This window comes from Nyctereutes procyonoides, unplaced genomic scaffold, assembly GCF_905146905.1.
Source record: "Nyctereutes procyonoides isolate TBG_1078 unplaced genomic scaffold, NYPRO_anot_genome, whole genome shotgun sequence".
NCBI lineage: Eukaryota > Metazoa > Chordata > Mammalia > Carnivora > Canidae > Nyctereutes > Nyctereutes procyonoides.
In genome coordinates, this window is record NW_026575052.1 from 68,053,569 (window position 1) to 68,063,413 (window position 9,845).

General features: G+C 44.0%; 1 protein-coding gene across 2 annotated transcripts in view; it reads right to left on the bottom strand.

Moving 5' to 3' along the window:
* Positions 1 to 7,928, bottom strand: part of APBB1IP (amyloid beta precursor protein binding family B member 1 interacting protein) — a 103,193-nt gene extending 95,265 nt beyond the window's left edge. The window contains exon 1 of one of the 2 annotated variants that reach the window (XM_055330992.1): positions 7,822 to 7,928. The gene's annotated coding sequence lies outside the window, so the exon portion shown is untranslated. Of the gene's footprint in view, positions 1 to 7,306; positions 7,379 to 7,821 lie in introns of those variants that run through there. The other variant, XM_055330991.1, reaches the window with a different exon arrangement.
* Between the last annotated feature and the right edge of the window lie 1,917 nt (positions 7,929 to 9,845).

The following is a 9,845-nucleotide window of genomic DNA, read 5'->3' on the forward strand; positions in this document are numbered from 1 at the left end:
TTTATCCTCCAGTAGAACTGACAAACTCTTTCATATATGTGGTACCTGGGGTGGCCTTCCAGTGGCCACCTGGAAATACCTTTATCCTTCAAAGTGCCTCTTGGTCACCCTCATATAAGGTCTTCCCTATAGTCACTCTGTTCACCATATTATTTCCACACCTATCGCTGAATATCACACACTTGAATGTGTTTATTTACAGGCCTGTCTTTCCCATTGAACTAGAAGCTTCTTGAAGTTAGGAGCTATATCTTATTCTACTTTACACCCTCCACATTGGGCACATGGTTGGCCTTCTATAGATGTGTTGAAACTGAAAAAAAATAGTTCTGATTACAGCATGTTTATCAGTTTCATGCAACTCAAGCATACATATAAGAACCATACTCCCTCCGTAAGTCTCACTTTGAGGGATGCTTCTCTGTTCTGACAGTGGGGTGACTATCTTGGGGGTTTCAACTTCTCTATTCAGTAGTGGTCTTATGAGCCACATGTTTACAGCATAGCGTTGCACTGCGTTTGCTCACATTCATGGCCCAAGCGACTTCATTTCTGCTTGTTGCTTACAATAGGGTAAATATACTGAATTAGTAAGCATGTTAAGGAATAGTCTTGCTTTGCTAAGCCATATCATTTATGGAATTTAACCAGAAGGAAACCTTCCTCTTAAAAGAACAAAACAAACAAACCAATACTATATCCAGAAGCTACTCAGTTCATTGACCTGTCAGTTGTGAATTTTACATTATTAGCAGACATGAATGAGTTCGTTAATGTTGTTACTATAAATAGAGTAGCCTTAAGATAAATTTACTTAATTAGTAATGTAATTAATATGTTGTAATCTCCTGCAAAAGATTTCGTGGTATTTCCCTCCCTCCCCTAATTCTTTTATTTTTGAGATGAAATCTTAAAGCATTCAATTGAAAGTACTTCTTTATTAAATACATGCTTCCAGATTTTGAAAATGTACTTAATTAAAGACTGGAGTTTTGCCTGGTGAAAAACACAATCTATTAAATGGTAATCAACCACTTAAGCAGCATTCCACTAAATACTACCATTCCATAACTATGGTGTTTTGATGTCTATAGTAACCAGAACAAGTGAAATATCAATTATCACCATTTCAGTATACTTCCTAATGAAGTAGAAAGTACTTTCAGCTTTCCAAATACTGTAACAGTGTCCTCTAACATTCTCCAACAGCTGTTAGTGGCCCTTTAGCCCTGTTCAAACACTTGCATCTATCTGGATATCCAGCAGTGCCAAAATGAAGCTCCCCTCTCTTCCAAATCTGGTCCTAGATTTTGTAAATATAAGTATCTTAACCTCTGGTTGAGACAAAAAAAAATCTCCTTTGTGGAAAAGGCCTTTGTTCTCCATCCCTCAGAATCCATTATTAAACACAATCATGGGGGGATCCCTGGGTGGCATAGGCGTTTGGCGCCTGCCTTTGGCCCAGGGCGCGATCCTGGAGACCCGGGATCGAATCCCATGTCGGGCTCCCGGTGCATGGAGCCTGCTTCTCCCTCTGCCTGTGTCTCTGCCTCTCTCTCTCTCTCTCTCTCTCTCTCTCTCTGTGACTATCATAAATAAATAAAAAATTAAAAAAAGATCTGGTTTTATTTTCCATTTCTTTAACTCTCAAACTATCATTTCTAAGTTTGTAAAATGAGAATAATAATATCTACCCAAAAAGTTACTTTAGCTTGAATGACCTTAGCCTTAAATAAGCACATATTTGCCAGTTGATACTTCATATTCACATCCAAAGCTGAACTTCTGACCACCTCCTCTCCAACCTCCCCCTGTCAACAGATGGCAGTTCCATCTTCCAAGTTGTTCAGGCCAGGACTTTGGAGTCATCACTGGCTCTTCTCTCAAACCCCACATTCTGTTGGCCCTACCTTCAAAATGCATGGTGATTCCCAAAGCTTCCTAATGGGCTCCTAGCTTTTTTTTTTTTAAGATTTTATTTATTTATTCATGAGAGACACAGAGAGAAAGAGAGGCAGAGACACAGGAAGAGGGAGAAGCAGGCTCCATGCAGGGAGCCTGACGTGGGACTCAATCCCAGGTCTCCAGGATCACGCCCTGGGCTGAAGGCGGTGCTAAACTGCTGAGCCCCCTGGACTGCCCTGGGCTCCTAGCTTTCATTCTTACTCTGTTCAGTTTATTCTCAAGCAGTGAGGACAAACCTTTCAAATATAAGGCAGATCATGATACTCCTTTCCTCATAATCCCACAACTGCCCCTCAATTTCACTCAATAAAAGCAAAAATTCTTACAATGGCCTATGAGACCCTACATGATCTTCCACCTCTTCATGCTCCTCTCCAACCACATCTCCTGCTACTCTCTTCCTGGTCATATACTTTCTACCCACGTGGGTCTTCTTGTTTCTTGAATATACCAGGCAGATCCCTGCCTTACAGCTTTGGCCCTGGCTGTTCCCTCTTCTGGGAACACCCTTCCCTCAGATAGTCTCTTAGTTAATTCCTTCAAAACTTTGCTCAGATCCTATCCTACCCAGTGAGGCCAAGCCTGACCACCTTATTAAGTATTACAACTTTACTTTGCTCAACTTTGTCTTTTTTTTTTATGACACTTTTCACTTACTACTACTGAGATTATTTACTTATTTATTATTTTTATTGACTATTGTCTGTATCTCCCCATACAGACTATTGTCTGTATTGTACTCTTAGAATATAAACTCCATAAATGCAGAGATCTTTGCCTCTCCTGTTTGCCAACATGTCTCAAGCACCTGGAATAGTGCTCAGCAAATATTTTTTAAATGACTGAGTCGTATTTAAAGTAGAAATTTAAGTAACATAAAAAAATGAGCAGTTCCTAAGTTATATATTTTTTATTACCCTTAAAAGTTATGGTTATCCACTGGTGAATCTTGGTCACTTCAGTAATGAGTAAGATACCTCTAACTATTTCCATGGTACTTACTCTTAATCATTTATAGCCCACTTTGCTTTTATGCTGTTTAAAATAAGTTGTCTTCACTTAACAGTGAACACTTCACTTTACAATCATGCCTACAGTTGGTGGAGATTCTAATCTGTTTCCCAAGTGCCGGTGTACTCTCTTAGTTTGACGTCTTTGCAAATGCATGTACAGGCTTTCTACACGCTTTCAAAAAAAAATCAGCACGTTTGCAATAGTGATGACGTCTGTTGAGAAAAAAGGGAATGCTATTGGGAGGAAGTCAGAAGATATATTGGTAATATTTTACTTCTTCAGTTTGGGTATAGGTATCCAGATGTTGGCTTTATCATTATTCATTATAATTTACATATACATTATACACCATCTTTTGTATATGAAACATTTCATAATAAAAAAGGAAGGACAAAAATAAATCTAGCCTAGTATTTACTTGTTCTACTACCACTCTTTATTTTCCTTCTAGTTTGATATACCTCTCTGGACATAAATCTTCTAGCCAATGTGTGGAAACTAACTTTTGTTGATTTAGCATTTATACCTTCTCCCAGCCCACAACCATCTCACTGATGAGTCTGTGATGTGAGATGAAATCAGAAAAGATCCCCAGCAGAAATAAAAAGAATATGATACTCATGGCTTTATTGAGTTAGTCAACCTAGAAGCTATCAAGAGGGACGAGAATAAAGATAAAAATGAAAACATGTGATGGTTGCCAAAGCAGATTATTTTTTCAAAAGACATATATAAAGATAATAACTTCACAATTGATTATAATACCTTATCTTCCCACTACAGCAAGGCAAGTTCCTTGGTTACCTTTATTTCATCCTCCCTTCCCTGACCCCACTGTAGTACAGGGATTTGATATTTACTTCTACAGCACACAATTCTGGTCATGTGTAGAACTGTTCACTGCCCATTTATGTCCGCTTTCCCCACCCACCCCCCCACCACCTCGCCGCAAACAGGCTACAAGTTCACTGAAGAAAGGCTCCATGTTTTTTCACCATTTGAGCCCTGTCCCCAGTACAGCTAGCTGCTAGGGTGTTGGTATGAGACTAGCTCAGTTCAAAGGTCAGCTCTTCTTACTCTCTGTGTAACCTTCTTAACCTCTCTGTGCTTTCATTTCTTCAAAGATAATAATCATGGCATAAGCCCAGGATGTGAGAATTAATGCAATGACACATCTATATTAATTAGCACAAGAGTCTGGTCCAAAATCTAAGCTAAGTCAACAGAATAATTATTTACGATTACCATTTGGTGATGAAGAAGAAACTGAGTTGAGAGAGAATAGTTCTTACAATATGATTTTTCATCAATCAAGTGCCTAGTCAATCTTCAGGAAATGTATGGAAACTGTGTCATGAATTCAAGCTTCAGAGTGCATGCTGAGAAGGTGTGGTTCCTTGGAGTGGGGCTACATCTCTGCCTGTTCATGCCTCAGGGTTAGGACCAACAGGGCTGCCTGGGTCAGGGGCTTGTGACATTTTGATGGTACAACCCAGAAGTGGAACTGATACTTCCACTTAGATACTTCTAAGTATCTGGACACTTAGAAAATATTTTCTGAGTCCCAACTATGGTGCCAGGAATTTGGCAAGATAATGGAGACGTGGTGGTGATAGGTCACATCTCTGGTCCCTATCCACAGGCCCCGCCTTGTCATGCTGCACCTATAATCTAGCCCCTTTCATAGAATATAGCTTATTCAATGCTATTCCTTAGTGCTGCTATTGTTGCTTCTTAAGAGACATCTGTTAACTTTTCCAAATATATAGCAGTTTCCTCTACAAATCATGTTTCTCACGACAATTACAACTATAATACAGATAAACATGACTACACAAGCAGTGTACCAATCTAATACCTCAAATCCTGGCATTTATTGAATTTATAATGAATTACTTAAATTTATAATAATTGCTTAAACTTTAAGCTACTTGTCACATAGAATGACAGAACTGACATAAAACATAGACATATTGAGACACCTGGGTGGCTCAGTGGTTGAGTGTCTCCCTTCAGCTCAGGTCATGATCCTGGGGTCCTGGGATGGACTCCCACATGGGGCTCCCTGCAGGGAGCCTGCTTCTCCCTCTGCCTATGTCTCTGCCTCTCTCTGTGTGTCTCTCATGAATAAATAAATAAAATCTTTAAAAGACATATAGACATATTTACATACTAAAAATATGTTAATAAGAATTGTTCTATTTTGAGGTGAGAATTACTAAGATCATTCTATGGTCTATAAGATAAACTCATGAGGTCTTTAAAATGGAAAATATTTTGGTGTGGCAAGCTATGATATGCCAACTTAATTTATTATAAGATCTGTGGACTCACTACAAGGTTTTGGATATAAAAATAATTAAAACAAGATTTTAATTAAAAGTAAATAAAAATAACAATGCTTTTGAAAGTAGTATGGCTTATGGCTGCCTTGGTGGCTCAGTCAGCTAAGCGTCTGCCTTTGGCTCAGGTCCTGATCCCAGGGTTCTGGGATCAAGCCCCATGTCAGGCTCCCTGCTCAGCAGGGAATGTGCTTCTCCCTCTCCTCCCTGCTCCTGCTCTCTCTCACTATTTCTGTCTCTCTCTCTCAAAAAAAAAAAAAAAAAAAGAAAGAAAGAAAAGAAAGTAGTATGGTTTAAAGAAATTCAGAGCGGCATTATCAAACATAGACATTTATGGCAATAAATTTTACAAGTGATTCATTTTAATAATAATATGAAAATATCTATAACTTTTTTACTATAAGTTAATAAACATTAAAAAATTAGGTATGTGGTATTCATTCCTAGGATATAAAAATATAAAAAATTAATGGACACTGTATAGCCTAATGAGTATCATGTTTAAGATTTAAAGTGACTAAATCATAATATAATCCATATTATAAAGATATATTTCTTGAGAGATAATAATCGAAGAATTTTGAAATCTAATGTTGATCTGCCCAAGCTTGGGTACATCAATGCCCCATCTCAGTTTTTCAACAGATCCAAATATCCCAAATACCAAGAAAAAACACAAATATTAGTATCACTGTGAAAATCATTAAGGACTAATAACCCAAAGATGACATTATATTTCTTAGACCTTTCACAACATACTGAACAGACAGGAAATAGTACCCGGAAGAGGTTATGGAAGATTTCTTAGCACATTTTCTGTGAATTTTGTCAGCTAGTCTTAACTATAAGACTATTTCAGTGAGGCCAGAGGGAAAATTGTCAGTGGTGGTTTATTCCAAGGGACAAAAGCTCTCTTTTCTGAAATTTCTGTTCAGAGGCCGAGAATCTAGAATGCCTCTAGGAAACCACACCTTTAGCGTTCCACAAGGGTATGTACAAGAAATACCTTCCCAGAAGAAAAATAAGAGGTGCAGGGGGTCAAGGGTTCAGGGCGACTCCTGGATATCAGGACATCCTAGTTAGTTTCTTTCGTGCTACAAAATGGCACTCTGGCCATTCACTCCAAGCCAAATTATGAGACTAACTCCTGGTGTCCAAATCGTTCTTCTATCTTATTTTTTTTTTTTAAGGTTCATTCATTCATTCATTCCTTCAAGGCACAGAGAGAGAGGCAGACACAGGCAGAGGGAGAAGCAGGCTCCCTGCAGGGAGCCCGATGCGGGACGGGACTCGATGCCAGGACCCCGGGATCACCACCTGAGCCAAAGGCAGACAGACAGATGCTCAACCACGGAGCCACCCAGGCGTCGTCCCCCTCTATCTATCTTATTTTTTTTTTATTTTTATTTATGATAGTCACAGAGAGAGAGAGAGAGAGAGAGGCAGAGACACAGGCAGAGGGAGAAGCAGGCTCCATGCACCGGGAGCCCGACGTGGGATTCGATCCCGGGTCTCCAGGATCGCGCCCTGGGCCAGAGGCAGGCGCCAAACCGCTGCGCCACCCAGGGATCCCTCTATCTATCTTATTTTAAAACGAAAAGGAGTATCACTAGTAAAGACTTTTTTTTTCTTTTTTTTTTTTAAGAAAAAGAAGATACGGTTGTCCAAAAGTTTTGAACTCAGCAAACACCCCAAGACACGTCAGACTGCGATCGTCAATCTCAAATTCTCACACGACTGGCCCTGGCTGTACAGTGGGCCGGTCGGGGCTCCTGGACCGCCAGACGGGCGACGGTTCAGCCCCTTCTCCATCCACCTCCGAAGCGGCTTTGGGCGCAGTGGGGATCCCGGGGCCGCGCGTCCCCCCGAGGGCCGGGCGGGGGGCGCGAGTGCTCCGGGCCGCGGCCGGGAGCTGGGTCGGACCCGGGGTCGGACGCAGACCCGCGGGACACACGGGCCCTCGGGGGCCCGGCCGGGCCGCTTACCTTGACGGCTCCCGGGGCCTCGGCTGGGGCGGGCGCGGGCGCGGGCGCGGGCGCGGGCACGGCGCGGCAGCCGCGGGGCAGGCGAAGCGCACACTGGGCGGCGCCCGGCTCAGGTCGGCCGCGCCGGAGGAAGTGGGGCCGGCCCTGCCCTCCCCGCGCAGCGCGCCGGCGTGAGGCGCCCCCGCGGGAGGACGCGTGGAGGGGGGCTCCTGCGCCTCGGGGGCTGCTTTCCCAGCTGCCCGGCTCCCAGCCTCATGTCCCCTGCCCCCCCCCTCCACGCCACGCCCTTGAAAGAGGGGGGAAAAAAAGTTTTTGGTGTTCTAAGTTCTGGGAGAAGTCGGGCCTTCCCGTCTGACCCTCCCCCGCGCGCCCCCTCCTCTCGGGAGCGCTCCCTCGCTCGGCGATCCTGCTTTGTCACCCCATCTACCAGAGGCTGAGGGATGTGGGGCCACATGACGGCTCCGCAGAAGCCCGACACCCCGAGCTCTGTTGCAACGGTCGGCCTGAGCGCTTACTTCAAGCCCTTCCGCGCTTCCTCTTTCGGGAGGGTTGAGCAAAGCCGGATCTCCGCCGAGCGCAGCCCACCCCCGGGGGCCTTGGCGCCCGCGTGCCGAGCGCCGACCCCGCGCGTGCGCGCAGCTGCCCGGCTCGCCGGACCGCGGGGATGCGCTGCGCGGGGTGACGCGGCGCGGCTGTCCGCGGGGGCGGGGGGCTGGGGTCCGAGGTCAGGGATGCGGTGGGGAAGGGCGCGCTCGGTTCAGGCCGTTTCTCAACTGCCGGATTGGCAAACCCCCCTGAAGCTTGACGACACGGAGTTGGAGTTGGCCGGGCGAGGCCGTGAAGAAACAGGCGCTGTCTCGCGCACGTTGCTGCTGGTGGAAATCCGAAAATCCTATGATCCCCGCGGAGGCGAGCTCAGCAGTAGCTATTAAACTCACATATGCAGTCATCCTTTGATCCAGAAATCCCACTTCTAAGAATGTGTTAGGGTGATACGAGTTTTGCATGTATACCCACGCCCATTCTTGGCCGCATTGCTATTTGTAATAGCAATAGATTGGAAGTAACCGGAGGCTGCTCAGAGGGAGGGGGGCCTCCTGAGAGAATGAGGGGAGATCTGAAAATATAGAAGTTAAAAACGGGATTTGTAAATGTGGTTGAATCCAGCTGCTCTTCCCCTACACAGCTGTGTCTTTTAGGGCTTATGTGTGGGGAAGGGGATGGAGAAGACAAAGACATATGCCAGGCTCAAAGTAGGTAAATTAAGATAGTTCAATCATTTAATGAAAAAAAAATTAAGTATTTTATTTACTCATGAGAGACAGAGAAAGAGAGAGAGAGAGAGGCAGAGACATAGGCAGAGGAAGAAGCATGCTCCCGGTAGGGAGCCCAGTGGGGGACTCGTCGCAGGATCATGGCCTGGTCCCAAGGCAGACACTCAACTGCGTAGCCACCCAGGCATCCCTTAATGAAAAACTATTAAACACCTACTCATCTAGGGACAATGGAAATAGTTATGGAGAAAACAATTCCCGCTCTCCTGGATAGTACTTTCTGGTTGGGAGACAGCAAATTAATATATTTTTTAAAGATTTTATTTATTCATGATAGACACACAGAGAGAGAGAGAGAGAGGCAGAGACATAGGCAGAGGGAGAAGCAGGCTCTGTGCAAGAAGCCCAATGTGGGAATTGATCCTGTAACTTGGGGATCATGCCCTGAGCCAAAGGCAGATGCTCAACCACTGAGCCACCCATGTGTCTCTGCAAATTAATATTTAACTCATGAGTGACATAAGTATTTTGGAGGGAATTAAAAGGTGAGAGTGATGGTAGTGGGGATGGAGCTGTTGTTATTAATTAGGATCATCAAGGAAGATCTTTCTGGTATGTGTCACTTGAGCCAGACCTAAATGACTTGAGAAATTAATTAATGTGGATTTTTGAGTGCGAATGTTCAAGGGCTCTGGGTTAAGAGGGTACTTGGGATGCTGGGAGAACAGCAAAGTAGCTAATATGGCTAGAGGAGAACGAGGAAACAGGTGGTATGTGAGATCAAAGAGGAAATTGTGGACAGATCATGTGTGGCCTTTCTGGTTGTGGTAGGGACTTCACTGTGAGATAGGAAGCCATTAAAAAGTTCTAGAAAGTAATAGTACAGTATAGAAAGCCAGGGCAAGCAATAGAGTGACTTTCATAAGAGAGGAAGAATGGGCAGGCAATGCCCCTTTGAAAAGTAATGAAAAGGGGCAGCCCTTCAGAGATTTGGGAAAACATTTCAAGGGAAGGAAGAGCAAGAAAAGCCTTGAGATAGGACCATACAAGGCTAGAAAGAAGGCCAGTGTGACTAGCATATAGCAAAAAAATAAGGCAGTGGTAGAGGATGGGGACAGAGAGGTAGATGGACCAGATCAGGCAGGGCTTTGGGGTCAGCCTTGAGGACTTTGGGTTTTATTCTGATTGCAGTGAAGAGCTATTGGAAAGTTTTTAGGAAGTACATGGTTTGATTTATGCTGTATGGCATCATGCTGGTTGGTGAT